Genomic DNA, 17511 nt, shown 5'->3' with positions numbered 1-17511 from the left:
CTCTTTAGCCTGCCTTTAGCAGGTCTAAGATGAACTCAGTGCAAAGCTCATAAATCGAAATCGCATATCAAAACACATTCACTCTCATATTTAATATCTAACAAAAAGGGTTTGCACCTGCTCTGCAATGAAATACCGTTACAGTGAGGGAAACAAATTAGGAATGCAAGAGTTATATTTATTGGTAGAGGGTCACCTGGCCAGGTCGAGTTGTAGGACAATAGGCTGGTTCTGAGATTCAAATCAAGTCTGAATTTAATAAGTCATTTATTTACTTTAGGATCTCAACACATGCTAGAGAATCAGTAAGTTACCAACAAAATAAACATTAAGTCTCGTAATATAGACGAGAAGCTGCTCCAACACAACGAGCACAAAGTCTCCTAAATATTGGAACACAAAGCTCTCTAGAAGCTCAATTTAATTATGACTGTCCCGCTAACGCTATAGGGAGGAGCCTCATCTACATGGAATACTGCTTGAGGAACGCTACGAGCTTTCCTAACCTGTGCAGCTCACAAATGCAAAGTAAACTATTCTAAAATCCACGAAGCAATACAATTAATCAGGCAACTCAAGTTGTGCAGCAAATTCCGCAAACTGTGAGCTGCTCACAAAGTGGATCGCGCTAATGCGAAATGCGACACTTAGTCAAAACTCAGCAGACGTGCGCCAGAACATGCCAGTCAGCACCGGATAAGAGCAGCCGAGATGGCGGCAGAAAAAGGCTGCCCCCGACGACCTCTGGTCTAAGACTGCTCCAAAGGCTTCACCACGACAAATGTCAACAGTTCTCCTCCTCTACACGTAATCTCCGACTTTTTTGAAAGCTCTACGTGGAGGGGAGGACACTCAGCCATTGGCACAGTGACCAGGAAGAATTTCGCTTTATAATTATGATTACAGGGGAACCATGCAGAAATTTCCCAGTCTTGGCTTGCAGAATGCATCTTAAGACGGAAGAGGTTGATATCGGCTGCTACCCGTGTTCCACTCACTGGTCAAGTACTTTGCGCCTAAACGCGGACGCGGCCTAGACCCAGCTGCCTGATTAACAATATAACACGGGGGGGGGGGGGGGGGGGGGGAAATCTGTCACACACACTTATAGCCTAGGGTCTTGCAGTGGCTTAGCGACAGCTGTCTTCGAAGGAGGAAACCGGATTTGCCGCCAAAGCTAGGGGCAACGACTTATTGCAGTCGCTTCTACGAACTGCAGTGCCTTGAGGATCCACTTCCCTTCTCTGGAGCGTCTGTGAATGACCTCCTGTGGTCTAGGCAGACCACGCGGTAAACACCCGGCCCCGATTGTTCCTTACCAGTACAATTTGAAGCCTTCCTCCAGAACAGCAAGGATTGTACTCACGGTCATGTCACAATATAAATACGTCTAGTTTGACGGCACCTTAATGCAAAATTTAAAAAAGGGAAACAGTATCTGAAGGTAGAAATGTTTTCAGAAAATTTTTCTTTGTGCAGCAGTATCTCTAGTTGTTCTAAGATATCAAATTTTCTTCCTTTATTTTCTGTATGGAGTACCGTTAGGCTACTGTTGATGTCATGGTGTATGTGGCTCTGAGCACTATGGGACTTAACATCAGTGGTCATCAGTCCCCTAGAACTTTGAACTACTTAAACCTAACTAACCTAAGGACATCACACACATCCATGCCCGAGGCAGGATTCGAACCTGCGACCGGAGCGGTCACGCGGTTGCACACTGAAGCGCCCAGACCGCACGGCCACACCGGCCGGCTCATGGTGTATGTGTCTGTTCAGATACACACAGTTAGCTATATGGATTTGTTATAGAGGTTGAGCATGATAAATCAGTGTGCACTCTGTTTTTGGAAGGTACTGATGTATACGGAACAGGGTGTTACAATCTTTGGTACGTGACGTAATTGATTGTTGTTAGTGGACAGAGTGTGACTAACGTAAGTGCGACAAGTAACTCTGATCTTTATATGGTGCTACATATTGAAGGGAGGGTCTTCCATTAATTTGACAATACATTTTGCTGTTTGCAAATTTTTGATATTGTCTGTTGGCATAACATTTTTAAGATGCGTATACTACATGGACAACACAGACATTCAATACGTTTATACTAGGACGTGGAATAATAAATCATGTTTTCCTTATTTAACATTATTCATCGTCATGTTTTCCTTTTTGTTAGACCACCTCCATTGCCGAATGGTTAACGTCGTTGCCAACGGTGCATAAGGAACCTGGTTTGGTTCCTGGTAACTCCTCAGGTTTTTTTCTGAGGTAGGGAGGTCTGAAACGGGATACACTTCACTTCCTGAGGCCAAATGAGGAGCTGCTTGAATAAACTAACAGCGGCGTCACAAGGATCGATCTGCTGGCAATAATGGTTGGCGCGACTGGTAACATACTGATCACATTTCCAGCGGCCAGAGAGCGCTCCTCGTGCTGCCTTGTAGGCAGTGGTTGGCCAGTCAGAATGGATCTAAGGCGAAATGCAAACAAATTAGTTTCTGCGTTAGACACGCGTTTATTTTGCCGTTATGCGTTGCGATGGTTCAGCCCACAGTCTTGAGGTGGAGAATTGTTTATTACATAGCTGGTGTTGGTGAAGAGTAAACACATCTTTTCACAGTAGCAGACCAAAGGCAGTGTAACTCCTTTTGAGTCTTTTGCTAATGATAAAAATTGTTTATTCAGAAAATCGACTTTTGAGATAAAAAACGCGAATTTCTGATAGTGAATTGTACTTATAGGGGCAGTAGAGTTGCAAAAAATCTGCGTACTGCTGCCTGACGAACGCCCAAAAGAAAAACGTGGTTGTGTAGAAACCATTAAATATTTTATCTTTGCATCTAATTTAAGCAAACATATCTGTAGCAATTACAACATCTTTGAAGTAACAGTGTAAAAGTAATATGCAATGGAGAGGACGTACATCAGGCGGTAGTATGTAGACTTTTTACAACTCTACCCTCGCTGTAAGTACATTTCACTGTCAGATATTCAAGCTTTTTTATTTCAAAATTGCTTTTTCTAAATAAATAATTTCTCTCATTAGCAAAAGACGCAAAATAACCTACACGCCCTTGGTCTATTACTGTGAAGAGATCTCTTTAGTTACCACCAACACCAGCTATTTAAATAAACAATTCTCCACCTAAAGATGATGATGTGAACTATCGAAACGAGTAGTGGCAAAATAAACAAGTGCCTGTCGCAGGAACTGTTTTATTTGCATTTGTCAACAGTCGCAGCACTCTACTGCCGTCCCTTACTGATGAAATATTGTAAGGCATAATCTTTTAGTGGCGTTTACGTTTTTACGTTTCTTTGTTTATAAAACTTGATATTCAGATCATGTCTTCGCGAACACATGCTACGTTTTTTAAGTTAAGTAAGTGACTATTGGAAGACTAGTGCGCCTTAACGTACTACCAATCGTGGTACAGTTGCAATATGGCTTCATAGAAGAACAGGCTGTTACAGAAGGACACAAATTCCGAGTTTTTGACACTTGTTGCCGTTAAAAGTAGAGGTCAGATGAGGTAAGATCTGGGACAGAGTCGCAAGGAAATGAAAATGTGGAACATAGGGTCGAAAGTAGTTAAGCAGTTACATCGAGGGCAGACCGAGATCGAGGCGGTAACGCAATCGGCGCTATCGACCGGCGCTCTATTTGTAGCTGATACTCTCTCCCACGGAAGCTGGCTGTTGCAACCGCCGTGTCCTAACAGCTATAAATACCGCGTGATTCACGGCCACTTGAACCGCGTCCAGTCGACTACAAAGACAGCCCGTCCCGTGCCAGAGCGCCTGCGGCCGCCATTCTGAGCTCACGAGCGTTTCCTCCGGACTCCTCACTGGGCAGGCGGGCTGGCGCCACGTTCTCTGTCGCAACGGCCTGTTCGTTCACCTCAGCTTTTACCTCGCCCGGAACTGCGAATAATATTTAATCTCACTTGTAAGAACATGATGAGGGGACGCTGAACAATGGTGTTCACAAATAAACATGATGGGTGGTGACATTACTGATCACTGCTGGGTGTCTGTAGCATTTCGTAGTCCTTAGATGCCTCGTCGAGACGTCCTCATTTTCGTTTACAAATCGACTTTTGTGGGTTTTTTTATGGCTAAGTGAGTAAGCAACCCACATTTTCTCTTGTTACAGTGGCACCGGTATTGGTCCGGCCGTTGTGGCCGAGTGGTTCTAGGCGCTTCAGTCAGGAACCGCGCTGCTGCTACGGTCGCAGGTTCGAATCCCGCCTCGGGCATGCACGTGTGTGATGTTCTTAGGTTAGTTACGTTTAAGCAGTTCTAAGTCTAGGGTACTGATGACCTCAGATGTTAAGTCCAATAGTGCTCAGAGCCACTTGATCCATTAAAGAGAGTGGTGCAATACAAACAAAACGGAAAAACGACATTTAATTCTCGCCCACTCACGTCCGTATAGAATTATGTTGTTTCCTGAATAACGTCTGCAGAACGCTACAGCTATGCACTGAGCAAAATTACTGACTATTCCTGCCTCCATCTTTTTCCATTTAAGAAACAACTCCAACTTCACGAACACATAGTCAAAGGAAGGCTTTATGCACTCACCCTCTCTTTCTCTCTCTCTCTCTCAATCTCTCTCTCTCACACACACACACACACACACACACACACACACACACACACACACTCTTCTTCCCACCCAACTGGCCAGCAACAAAAGTGTGTCTGTGAGAATATTAAAAGGACAGTTTCGAAATCACGTCGTAATATTGTCACTGACCCATTGTCGGAGGGTGCTGCTGTATTGTCCTACATGAAATGATTCAAAATGGTTCTAAGCACTATGGGACTTGACATCTGAGGTCATCAGTCTCCTAGAATTAGATCTACTTAAACATAACTAACCTAAGGACATCATACACATCCATGCCCGAGGCAGGATTCGAACCTGCGACCGTAGCAGCAGCGTGGTTCCGGACTGAAGCGGCTAGAACCGCTCGGTCCCTACAAGAAATAACCCCACATATTTGGTCAGCTGACTGGAAAACAAGGAAGGTCAAATGTTTTGTGATATTATTTGTTTAAAAGTAAGACATAAAATAGATTATACAAACGTTTGAAGCGCTTTTGAATGATGCTCGACATCATGTACAGCAAATGAGGTACTGGTTGAGGATTTACGGAAAGAAATACGGCAGTGTCACACAACAGCAGACTGCATGGCATAGGTACTCCGCTAGACAAATATCCTCTGGTACTCTGTAAAATTCTACATTAAAAATTGAACCTTAAATTCTCAATCGCCAAATTATTTGTTATACAAGATTTCGAGCGTCGTTCAAAGGCGCGTCGAATGTTTCCTTAATCTATAATATTTGTACTTTCAGACGAATCATTTCTAAAACATTTGACCTTTTTTCAACATTTTTTTAATTTCCAGGTTTGTTTTTAATTACCCTGATCTTTTGGAAATTTTCCCTTTACCTTTTCGGCAAAAGTCAGGAATAGTGGTGGCTTAATGTTCATCGTCACCAGACTTTCTACAACGTCCCGGATGAAACTCAATAGCCGCGCGGGATTAGCCGACCGGTCTTGAGCGCTGGAGTCATGGACTGTGCGGCTGATCCCGGCGGAGGTTCGAGTCCTCCCTCGGGCACGGGTGTCTGTGTTTGTCCTTAGGATAATTTAGGTTAAGTAGTTTGTAAGCTTAGGGACTGATGACCTTAGCAGTTAAGTCCCATAAGATTTCACACACATTTGAACAAATGTAAAACCTCTCCGCAGTGCCTCATGGACTGATGGTATGTGACATGGCTAGTATTCATCCGTCTGACGGATGGAGACACAAAGCTATTCGAGAAGAGTAAGCTATGTTCTGGCATCGAGGTTTACTATACCCCTTCAATCGTAATCATACATCGCAAACATGACACCAAACTATACACACGCGGACACACACACACACACACACACACACACACACACACACACACACACACACACATACCCATTACAGTCACCTACACGTATCACATACATTTAACACAAATATCACACTTCGCGTCAGGCGGCTGAATTTGCCCCTCAGGGTCTCCCAGCCAATCATTTACCCTGTTTACTTTCAAGCCTTTAATTTATTTTCCAAAACAAAACCTCACGGTCGTCAATTTTATACACAGTTTGTCAATTTCCCACTCTTCGTTCACACAAAAATCCATTGTGTAATCTCTAGGGAGTCTTGTTTTCTCTCCGCTCGAGCGTTTGACCAAAATCGGTTGGCCCCGACGTCGATTATTCTGCAAGTTCACGTATTACCGGAGCTCCAGTCACGCTTCTTCACAGAAAAAAAAAGCACTTCAGCAGCCACTGTCTACATTCTGCAAGGTTCAGTTGCACAGCTAGCTTCGAGCAACAGCATCTGAATTGGACAGTAGATGTACTATCGTTACTTTGTAGTGGTTTGGTTAATTTGGGCAAAGCTCCGTGAGGACAAGCTACTAACACATCAGTCAGAGGTGCTAAATGGCGCAACGGTGTATTCGGATTTCTTATCAATGCCGCTCTTGAATCTTTTTGTTCGGCTAAAATCTACACTCCACCTGCTACACGCAAAAGAAAGTGCCAGAGCGTGTGTGGAAACGAGAGCTTGCTTCCACGGTATTGGTTCCCGCACCGCGCTTGCGTATGTGAAACGTCTGGTAATCGTTTTTTGCCAGTACAGCAAACGCTGAAGGCACTTTAACGAATCGATAAGTACATCGATGTAGCCCCCAGACTGACGTAGTACACTACTGGCCATTAAAATTGCTACACCACGAAGATGACGTGCTACAGATGCAAAATTTAACCGACAGGAAGAAGACGCTGTCATATGCTAATGATTACCTTTTCAGAGCATTCACACAAGGTTGGCGCCGGTAGTGACACCTACAACGTGCTGACATGAGGAAGGGTTCCAACCGATTTCTCATACACAAACAGCAGTTGAGCGGCGTTGCCTGGTGAAACGTTATTGTGATGCCTCGTGTACGGAGGAGAAATGCGTACGATCACGTTTCCGGCTTTGATAAAGGTCGGATTGTAGCCTATCGCGATTGCGGTTTATCGTATCGCGACATTGATGCTCGCGTTGGTCGAGATCCAATGACTATTAGCAGAATATGGAATCGGTGGGTTCAGGAGGGTAATACGGAACGCCGTGCTGAATCCCAACGGCCTCGTATCACTAGCAGTCGAGATGACAGGCATCTTATCCGCATGGCTGTAACGGATCATGCAGCCACGCCTCGATCCCTGTTTGCAAGACAACAACCATCTGCACGAACAGTTCGAAGACGTTTGCAGCAGCATGGACTATCAGCTCGGAGACCACGGCTGTGGTTACCCTTGACGCTGCATCACAGACAGGAGCGCCTGCGATGGAGTACTCAACGAAGAACCTGGTTCCACGAATGACAAAACGTCATTTTTTTCGGACGAATCCAGATTCTGTTTGCAGCATCATGATGGTCGCATCCGTGTTTGGCGACATCGCGGTGAACGCACACTGGAAGCGTGTATTCGTCATCGCCATACTGGCGTATCACCCGACGTGATGGTATGGGGTTCCACTGGTTACACGTCTCGGTCACCTCTTGCTCGCATTGACGGCACTTTGAACAGTAGACGTTACATATCAAATGTGTTACGACCCGTGGCTCTACCCTTCATTCGATCCCTGCGAAACCCTACATTTCAGCAGGATAATGCACGACCTCATGTTGCAGGTCCTGCACGGGCCTTTCTGGATACAGAAAATGTTCGACGGCTGCCCTGGCCAGCACATTCTTCAGATCTCTCACCAATTGAAAACGTCTGGTCAATGGTGGCCGGGCAACTGGCTCGTCACAATACGCCAGTCACTATTCTTGATGAACTGTGGTACCGTGTTGAAGCTGTACCTGTACACGCCATCCAAGCTCTGTTTGACTCAATGACTAGACGTATTAAGGCCGTTATTACGACCAGAGGTGGCTGTTCTGGGTACTGATTTCTCAGGATCTATGCGCCCAAATTGCGTGAAAATGTAATCACATGTCCGTTCTAGTATAATATATTTGTCCACTGAATACACGTTTATCATCCGCATTCCTTCTCAGTGTAACAATTTTAATGGCGAGCCGTGTATTTCATTTTGGGGTGGATGTCGTCGTTGTAATCTTACTTGAGCGACACCTGACAGTCTTGCTTGTAGATGTCGGTGACGCTGACGTGAGCAGGGGCGCAAAGACGCGGGTGTGCAAAACGCCGCTGGCTCGAGGGGCTGCGGTGAAAGCGGCAGTTGCGGCCGCTTCCTGCAGGAAGCCGCGTCCAGCCTCAAGGCCGTCCCTTGCCGCGCCCAGTTGGCACGCCTCTGGCCGCTATTCCCGGAGCGGCGGCGCAAATAGCGCTGTCGTCGGGACCGCAGCCCTCACCTGGCGCCTGCCGGAGGCGCCGCTGCGGTCTCCACATCCTCACTGTGCCCGCTCTGCTTAATAGCCACCACCCCGCCTCGGATGAAGAACGTACGCTACCTGACCAAAACGTGAGCAACCCAGAAGACACGGTCGGACTCCAGTGTAACTTCGTACATCGGCGCCTATGTGAATCACCCTAGAATCACATTTCTCTCTGAAAGTAGAAAGGCCACCTTATTTGATAATTATTGTTCGCGTTTAGTGTTATAGCCTGCCCTCGCAGGCTATAGCCGAGGCGTCGACGTCACGTGCTGAGTGATCACTGCGAAGGGCACGGGGATTGAGTACTCTTGTGAGACTGCGTTAATCAGCACCTGCCACCGTTGTAAAGGAGCCTCATTGTCGGTTTTGTTTCAAATGGTTCAAATGGCTCTGAGCACTATGGGACTTAACAGGTGAGGTCATCAGTCCCCTAGAACTTTGGAACTACTTAAACCTAACTAACCTAAGGACATCACACACATCCATGCCCGAGGGAGGATTCGAACCTGCGACCGTAGCGGTCGCGCGGTTCCAGACTGAAGCGCCTAGAACCGCTGGGTCACTCTTGCCGTCTCATTGTCGGTTTTCATTTAGCCTGCAGATCGAATTGTGTAATATCCAGATTTTTGTGAAATTCTGATATGGCAGAGGACCGATGTTGCTCTGGATGGAAACGTGAGAGCGGGCATACTCCTTGTCAAGGTTCCGGTAGACCGCGTCAGACAGCCACAAGCGAGGATCGCCCACTGTGCACCAAGCACATGACAACCCCCTACTGCGAGAAAGGAAGAATGAATTGATTGTTGGTGTTAATAACGATCATCCTCCTTTACCTCCTCTGCATTGCTGCAGATGACGTGTCACTGAGCACATTTGTTCTGTGCATGCAGTACACGTGAGGCGCCTAGTTGTTTCCACTGCACTGTGTGGAATACGAATGTTCTGTTATAGTTCACTAACCTGCTTTCTTCAAGTTGATGTCCCCAGCGCAGAAAATAGCACGCAGGTCGTAGGTTCTGTATATTGAGGCTGAAATTGACTTTTAGCGCGGTTCTGCCCTGAAATAATGTATCACTTCTTTGGGATGCCACTCGCGTATTTTAATATAGCCACACGAGAAGACTACACGATCTTAATACAACACCTTCTGATACAGCAAAGTACATGATCAAACACAATGTTTAAAAAATGTACCTTTACACTATTTGTGGCACGTGTCTGTGCCTCATCACTATCGGAGTGAATCTTTTAATAGTGAATACTGGCAAACACATCCTGCCACAGACAACATGACCGTACATCTCCACTGCCTAATCCTGAGTGACGAACAGGAACTTAAATAAAAACTGGAAACACATCCTACGACAGACAACATCTCTGTTCTTCTCGACTGCCTAATCCAGAGTGACGAACAGCCATACCAGAAAAGGCGTGATCCGAACGCTTCCGAAGTGCTTCGTCTGCAATTTCGTCAGTCTTTTGTTTTTTATTTAAATTGTTTATAATAATTCTAAAATGACTGATTGATAGTCAGCTGTTGAGAGATATTTATGTTAAGAAGTCAAGTCATTCCAATGAGTAGTTTAACTAATAATAATAACTATACTTTAACGTTTTGGCACCCTTGCTCTGAACACAGCAGCCAATCACAGAGCAGCAGCAATATGCAGGCGGTCTTTCTCACGGGAATGGTACCGAATCTAACATCTGTCAGAGGTACCTCACACCATATTTCGTCATCTATATACTTCTTGCGTCTCCACAGCTCTGGAAACAGCTTCTTGGAGTCTAATATGATGGCTGACTAAGCCAGAAATATTACACCCCTCACAGCTGCGACTGCCATCCGTGAACAAGAAATGTCATCCTGCTCTCGGAGAAAAGGAGCAGACGTACTAGCGAATCCTGCCGTTTACACCACAACACAAGCGGCTGAGTTTGAAGTGGTGCCGTGACTGGGAAACAGGCAATGCTGATGAATGGCGTCGCACAGTGTTGAGCGATGAGTCGCCGTTCTGCACTACCCTGGATGACCAATCGTCGACGAGTATAGCGGCGTCCTTGGAAGAGATTACTTTCTTCTACTATTTTAGAGAGGCCTTGGTGGTGTTACTCATGGCATCATCGTGTGGGCAGCCATCGTGTATAACTTCAGAGCGCGGCTGACAATGATCGACGGAACTCTGATGGTTCAATGATATGTCACAGACATCCGGGGTTTCATATGTCGCCTCTCATGTGACAGTATTATGATGCTAGTTTTCAACACGACAATGCCCCTCCACACGTCGCAAGTGTCTATACGAACTGACCGTATGATGTTGAAGTACTCCTGTAGTTAGCAACAACCCTAATTTTGTCCTCGATAGAACATTATGGTACCATCTCGGACGCCAACTCCGCTGCATTGCCAGTATCCAGGATATCAACGCGCAGTTATAGCAGATGTGGGCCAGCTTGCCTCAAGAGCGGATATAAATGCTTTACCCAACCCAATCAGTAGATCCAACATGCTACCAGGCCAGAGGGGTGCGTCATCATACTGAAATGTTCACTCATACTGCAACGTTCATTGTAAATCTGACTCGAGTTTATAATCACTTCACTAACATCAAATACCCTCTCAATCCGTGAACTTTCGTTTTCATTTCCTCCTGCCTTTCTGGGTGCTTGATTTTTTTGTCAGTGCAGTGCAATAAAAAAACTTGTCTGCGTGCATATAGTTTCGACGGCTCAGCTATCATAATTGGCATCGGATGATACAAATAATCTATTGTACTTATATTCTGTGATAATTTGGTCATTAATAACCTATACACAATGAAATTATTCCCAAAGAAAGTCTCTAAATATGAAAAATGCAATTCCTGGTCGCGCGTTGGGATCGTCCTCTTTTGCTGGTGGGAGCACCATAGCATTCAGTGGCAGGGGGTGCTGTCCAGCCTCGAGCGGATGAACTGGTCTTATTGTACTCCATCTAAAGTCGTCTTTGGCCGTAGCTTACGATGTTGGCTCACGAGCTCTTGACTTTCCCAGGTGCTTTCCCTCATCCTGTGGGAAACAACTTGCGAGAAGTCCTGGCAGTGGCCAGCACTTTCCACCGGAGTGTCCTTGGCGGGTGCAGGAAATGACCACCGGTAATACTTGCCCTCTGTTCCTAAATTACCTGAATGTTAAAACAACTTCTTGGAGCTACCTGGAGCTTGCGAAATCGGACGTTGTCATGCATTCCTCCTGGGTGTAAGTCGTAAGTCGTGAGCCCTGTGCTCTGGATCTAACGTTTCAAGACTCTTTTTAAATATTCTCGGGTTTTCATCAGAGCGACATCACCCAGATGCTTCGATATTTCGTCCAGCTTCTGTTGCTATCCTAGGGGGATCTAACACTTTCCAAGTTTTGACTTATTGAAGTGATAATGGAATTTTATGGACAGCCTGTAATTATTTGTCATATGACACCCTGAACATAATAATAATATGAATCGCACAATCCACGCCACGCTTTAGCGATATTGGTCACTTAATGCACAGTGAACTTCCTGGGTTACCTACGCTACACTCTCATTTGGTTCCGACCTTGTCCGGGCCAGCAGGGATCATGCGGGGGGCCGGAACACCGGTTGCATCAGGCGGCGGTGCGCGCATTCGTGTACAGTATATTGTGCCGGCAGTTGCCCAACGCCAGCCCTAACTGTGTCGCGTCCTTTCACGTTTAAGGCCACGAAGTGGGAGAGGTTCATTAGTAGGCCACGCTCACCAGGTAATGCAGCCGCGATGATTCATGGCTCTGAAATGTTTCCACTAAACAATGGCAAACGCATCTCTTTAAAGGCCATGTAAGTAAGACATTTTAGTGCATACAGTACGTAAACTGTCACCTCATCTTCACAGGATGAAGACAGGGTTTTGTTAAGCTACAAAATTCGTCCTACACATTACGTATTTCATACAATGAAGCATGCCTGCTATGAGGGAATGCAGCGACACTATTCTAAGACTTGACCTACAGCAAGGGAGCAGCTGTTATTCAAACAAATTTCCTGTAATTTGCATCGTTCTTCCGCATGGTTCTCCATGTATTCCTATCTTGTGTTAAGTTTCTCCATCTCGGCAGACCTACTACACTCAATGCCTTTGACAATCAGCGTTACATTGTGAGATTACAAGGGACACTGTAATAGTATAACTAATTTGCTGGATGTGATAGCGTTTACTGTGGAAGTACAGGTGGGGTGTAGCAAGCACTAGTCAACATATTTATGGAGTCAACTTCTTGATAAAGAGAGGAGGCAGTATATAACAGTTTCACATTGAATTACTTAGTTACATAATTGCCTTTGTCTCAGTGCGTAACTTGGTAAATATGTTAATAATGTAAGGTGTGTTTGACTTGCTAATCATTGGATTTGCTGGGTATCTGATCACTGAAATAGGACTACTCCATAAACATAAGAGCTCTTCAAAATAGTTCAACACTCAAATTGAAAGCATAGTAGTAGGGATAACATTTTGGACATTAAAGAACATGTTTTATGTAAAAATTAAGTTGTGAGGATGTTTGAGAACCTCTGCATAATAAGTTATTGTCTTTTATTGTAAAGGTACTGTTCAGTTTTCGATCTATGTAGAACAAAATGAGTATTTCGTATGCTACACCTTTTAGGCAAAGACATGATTAAACAAAAGAAGAGGGGTGACACTGCCAAAAAGTGGAGTGCCCTTAAATATGTAAATAATCTGATGATTGTCCACAAAATAATATAAGGTATTTAGTTTACGTATTTTAATATTGTAACATTGTAAATGCATGATGGCAATGTTTAGAAAAAATACATTTGACTAATGTAGTGTCCCGTGACCGGACACAGGACAGAGGATAGGGGACAAAGGTCGACGTCTTTTGATCGTGGTCCGTCCGTATGGTAAGGTCGGTGCGGCTAAGAGCCGCCGACATAGTGTCACGTGGTCATCAGTTTGTTTTGTGGATGTGATTTAGTAAAATCAAAACGTTTTCATTTGTGATTTAGACTGCCCGCATCTCGTGGTCGTGCGGTAGCGTTCTCGCTTCCCACGCCCGGGTTCGATTCCCGGCGGGGTCAGGGATTTTCTCTTCCTCGTGATGGCTGGGTGTTGTGTGCTGTCTTTAGGTTAGTTAGGTAAGTAGTTCTAAGTTCTAGGGGACTGATGACCGTAGCAGTTAAGTCCCTTAGTGCTCAGAGCCATTTGAACCATTTTTTGTGATTTAGACAAATACTTCAATTCATTCACTGCTGTACTTAGGCTGGCTATTTACTCAATATAGGGCGCGAATGCATCTGTGTACAACCGATCCCCTTTTGCAGACGAGTAATGATGAAAGGTTGTGTACAAGCCCGAGTGAAGTTGCAACATCTACAGTGTTCTACATCTTGCTGTTCCATCAGTTTTTAGCTTTCTACTGCTGCCCCCTTGCAGTGCAGTTTTAACGTCTTCTCAGCGGCTTGGTTCAAAAATGGTTCAAATGGCTCTGAGCACTATGGGAGTTAACTTCTGAGGTCATCAGTCCCCTAGAACTTAGTCCTACTTAAACCTAAATAACCTAAGGACATCAAACACATCCATGCCCGAGGCAGGATTCGAACCTGCGACCGTAGCGGTCGCGCGGTTCCAGACTGTAGCGCCTAGAACCGCTCGGCCACTCCGGCCGTCTACTAGCGGTGTATTCCAAACACGTGAATTTCCGTCAATATGCTGTTGTTGTTTTTCCAATGGCTATAACAAACGCATATGGTCGTATCCATTTACCTTAATGCCGAAAATAATAGAAGTAAGCTGTTTAATACCTGGCAACTAGCTCCTTCGAGTAGAAAAAGAGAGATTTGTTTGAAACCCGCCATAACATAATTATAGTAACATGACAGTTATTTTCTTTGTAATATCTCGTGGCCGACGACGGTGATGCACATGAGCAATAAATCATCCGTGCCTTTTAAACAGTACCAGCGTTAATTGTTTGTGATTTAGGAAAACAAAACCCAAAACAGTAACGGTGATACGGACAAAACGGATGGCCAGCCTTAAAAAAAAAAAATAAAAAACGTTTCCCTCAACCTGAAGACTGGTTTGCACAGTGTAGTGGCTGACGTGATATGGTCGAATTGGAGATGGTACACCGATTGAATCGACTTACCCAGTCAGTTACAGAGGTACCTACATACCTACTGTTAAAGATGTATTGCGAACCAGTGTACAACAACTTCGCATTTTTCACATTGACAAATCTGTGCCTGAGGTGAAGTAAGCGAAACATAGCCCGCCCTGTTGACCGTGCGGTCTAACGCACGGCTTTCCGGGTGGGAAGGAGCGCCTGGTCCCCGGCATGAATCCGCCCGGCGAATTTGCGTCGGGGTCCGGTGAACCGGCCAGTCTGTGGATGGTTTTCAGGCGGTTTTCCATCTGCCTCGGCGAATGCGGGCTGGTTCCCCTTATTCCGCCTCATTTACACTATGTCGCCGATTGCTGCGCAAACAAGTTCTCCACGTACACGTACACCACCATTACTCTACCACGCAAACATAGGGGTTACACTCGTCTGGTGTGAGACGTCCCCTGGGGGGTCCAACGCGAGCCGAACCGAACAATAACCCTGGGTTCGGTGTGGAGCGGCGGAGGGGTGAAGTGGACTGCGGTAGTCGTCGTGGGGTTGTGGACCACTGCGGCTACGGCGGGGACGGAGCTTCTTCGTCGTTTCTAGGTCCCCAGTTAACATACAATACAATACAAGCGATACATGACAGGCAAAAAACGTAAGATCGATCTAGGATATACAGTCTAAGAAATTAATGCCGGCCGCTGTGGTCGAGCGGTTCAAGGCGCTTCAGTCCGGAACCGCCCGACTGCTACGGTCGCGGGTTCGAATCCTGCCTCGGGCATGGGTGTGTGTGGTGTCCTTAGGTTAGTTAGGTTTAAGTAGTTCTAAGTTCTAGGGGACTTATGACCTAAGATGTTGAGTCCCACAGTGCTCAGAGCCATTTGAACCATTTGAACCATTGAGGTTGATGGACATCATTTTGAGCATTTATTGCATTAATGTGGTATTTATAAAATCACGCTGTAAGAGCATGCGTTCTCAAAAATGATAAGTTCACAAAGGCACATGTATCACATTGGAACAACCGAAATAAAATGTTCAAACGTAACTACGTTCTGTATTTTAATTTTAAGAACCTACCTGTTACCAACTGTTCGTCGAAAATTGTGAGACACATGTTTGTGACTATTACAGCACCATGTATCACAAAGCGAAAAATGTGGTCCAACCAAATCATCTTTACGTACTACACGAATATATAATAAAAAATGGGGGTTCCTATTTTTAAAAAAACGCAGTTGATATCCGTTTGACCTTTGACAGCGCCATCTACCGGCCCAACCATAGCGCCATCTGGGTTCCCCCTTCTAGCTAGACAAGTTTCGTTCTTTGTAGTTTTTTCGTTTGACGCGTATTTCGTGAGATATTTGGCCCGGTCACGATCAATGGACCACCCTGTACATGCCCTAGAGTAAAGCATTCGACACTGATGTAACGCTGCGCTTCACTCCCACATTGTGCGCAGAACTGCTCGCGGCTTAGGACGGGTATGTGTTTTATTCGTCGTCCTTGGGAGACGCGGACAGCGAGGAAGCGAATAATAGCTGCGAGCTAGACGCAGGTCAGCGCGTGGGAGCCGCCTGCGAGTGCCTTCCTGTTTGTATCTGTGCTTTCCTGCCGCTGATGTAATCGCCGGCACAGATAGAGCCTAGCGCCGCTGCTATTTGTAGCTGCCCGTCATCTCCCCCACTTTGTTTCTTAATGTAAAAATACACCTGTTGCTGTCCTTTCACGACGTCGGAATACTACCACAGTTTCTCCGCGTCTTCACTCCGCAAGTCACATTTCGGGATGTGGCGGAGGTTACTTCGCGCTGCACTGCCACTCCCACCCTTTCCTGTTTCAGTCGTGAATGGTGCTCTGGACCAAGCGAGGCGGCGTAGTGGTCCGCACACTGGACTCGCATTCCGGAGTGATGGTACTGATTCCCCACGGTACACAAAACGGGTCAGATCGTTGTTGCAGAAGCAACGAAAAAAGCATGCCAAATTTAAAAGAACGCAAAATCCCCAAGAATGGCAAAGTTTTACAGAAGTACGAAATATGGAGCGTACTTCAATGAGAGATGCTTTTAATAATGTCTACAATGAAATTCTGTCTCGCAATCTGGCAGAAAACCCAAAGAGATTCTGGTCATACATAAAGCACACCAGTGGCAAGACGCAATCAATACCTTCACTGTGCAACAACAACGGTGAAGTCACTGATGACAGAGCCACTAAAGCAGAGTTATTAAAAACGGTTTTCCGAAACTCCTTCACCAAAAAAGATGAAGTAAATATTCCTGAGTTCCAATCAAGAACAACTGCCTAAGATGAGACATATAGAAGTAGATATCCTCGCTGTAACAAAGCAGTTTAAATCACGTAATAAAGGCAAGGCCTCCGGTCCAGATTGTATACCAGTCAGGTTTCTCTCAGGGTATGTTGATAAAATAGCTCTATATTTAGCAATTACATACAACCACTCCTTACACAAAGATCCGTACCTAAAGACTGAAAAATTGCTCAAGTCAAACCAATACCCAAAAAGGGAAGTAGGAGTAATCCGCTAAATTACAGACCTATATCACTAACGTCGATTTGCAGTAGGGTTTCAGAACATATACTGTATTCGAACTTTATGAAGTACCTCGAAGAAAACGATTTATTGACTGACATATACTCAGCACGGATTCAGAAAATATCGTTCTTGTGAAACACAACTAGCTCTTTATACTCTTGAAGTAATAAGTGCTATCGACAGGGGATGTCAAATTGATGCCATACTTTTAGATTTCCAGAAGGCTTTCGTCACCGTTCCTCACAAGCGTTTTCTAACCAAACTGCGTGCCTACGGAGTATCGCCTTAGTTGCGCGACTGGATTCGTGATTTCCTGTCAGAAAGTTCACAGCTCGTAGTAACAGACGGAAAGTCA

The sequence above is a fragment of the Schistocerca cancellata genome, chromosome 2 (assembly GCF_023864275.1).
Source record: "Schistocerca cancellata isolate TAMUIC-IGC-003103 chromosome 2, iqSchCanc2.1, whole genome shotgun sequence".
Lineage (NCBI taxonomy): Eukaryota > Metazoa > Arthropoda > Insecta > Orthoptera > Acrididae > Schistocerca > Schistocerca cancellata.
Note: the sequence above shows the minus strand (reverse complement) of the source record.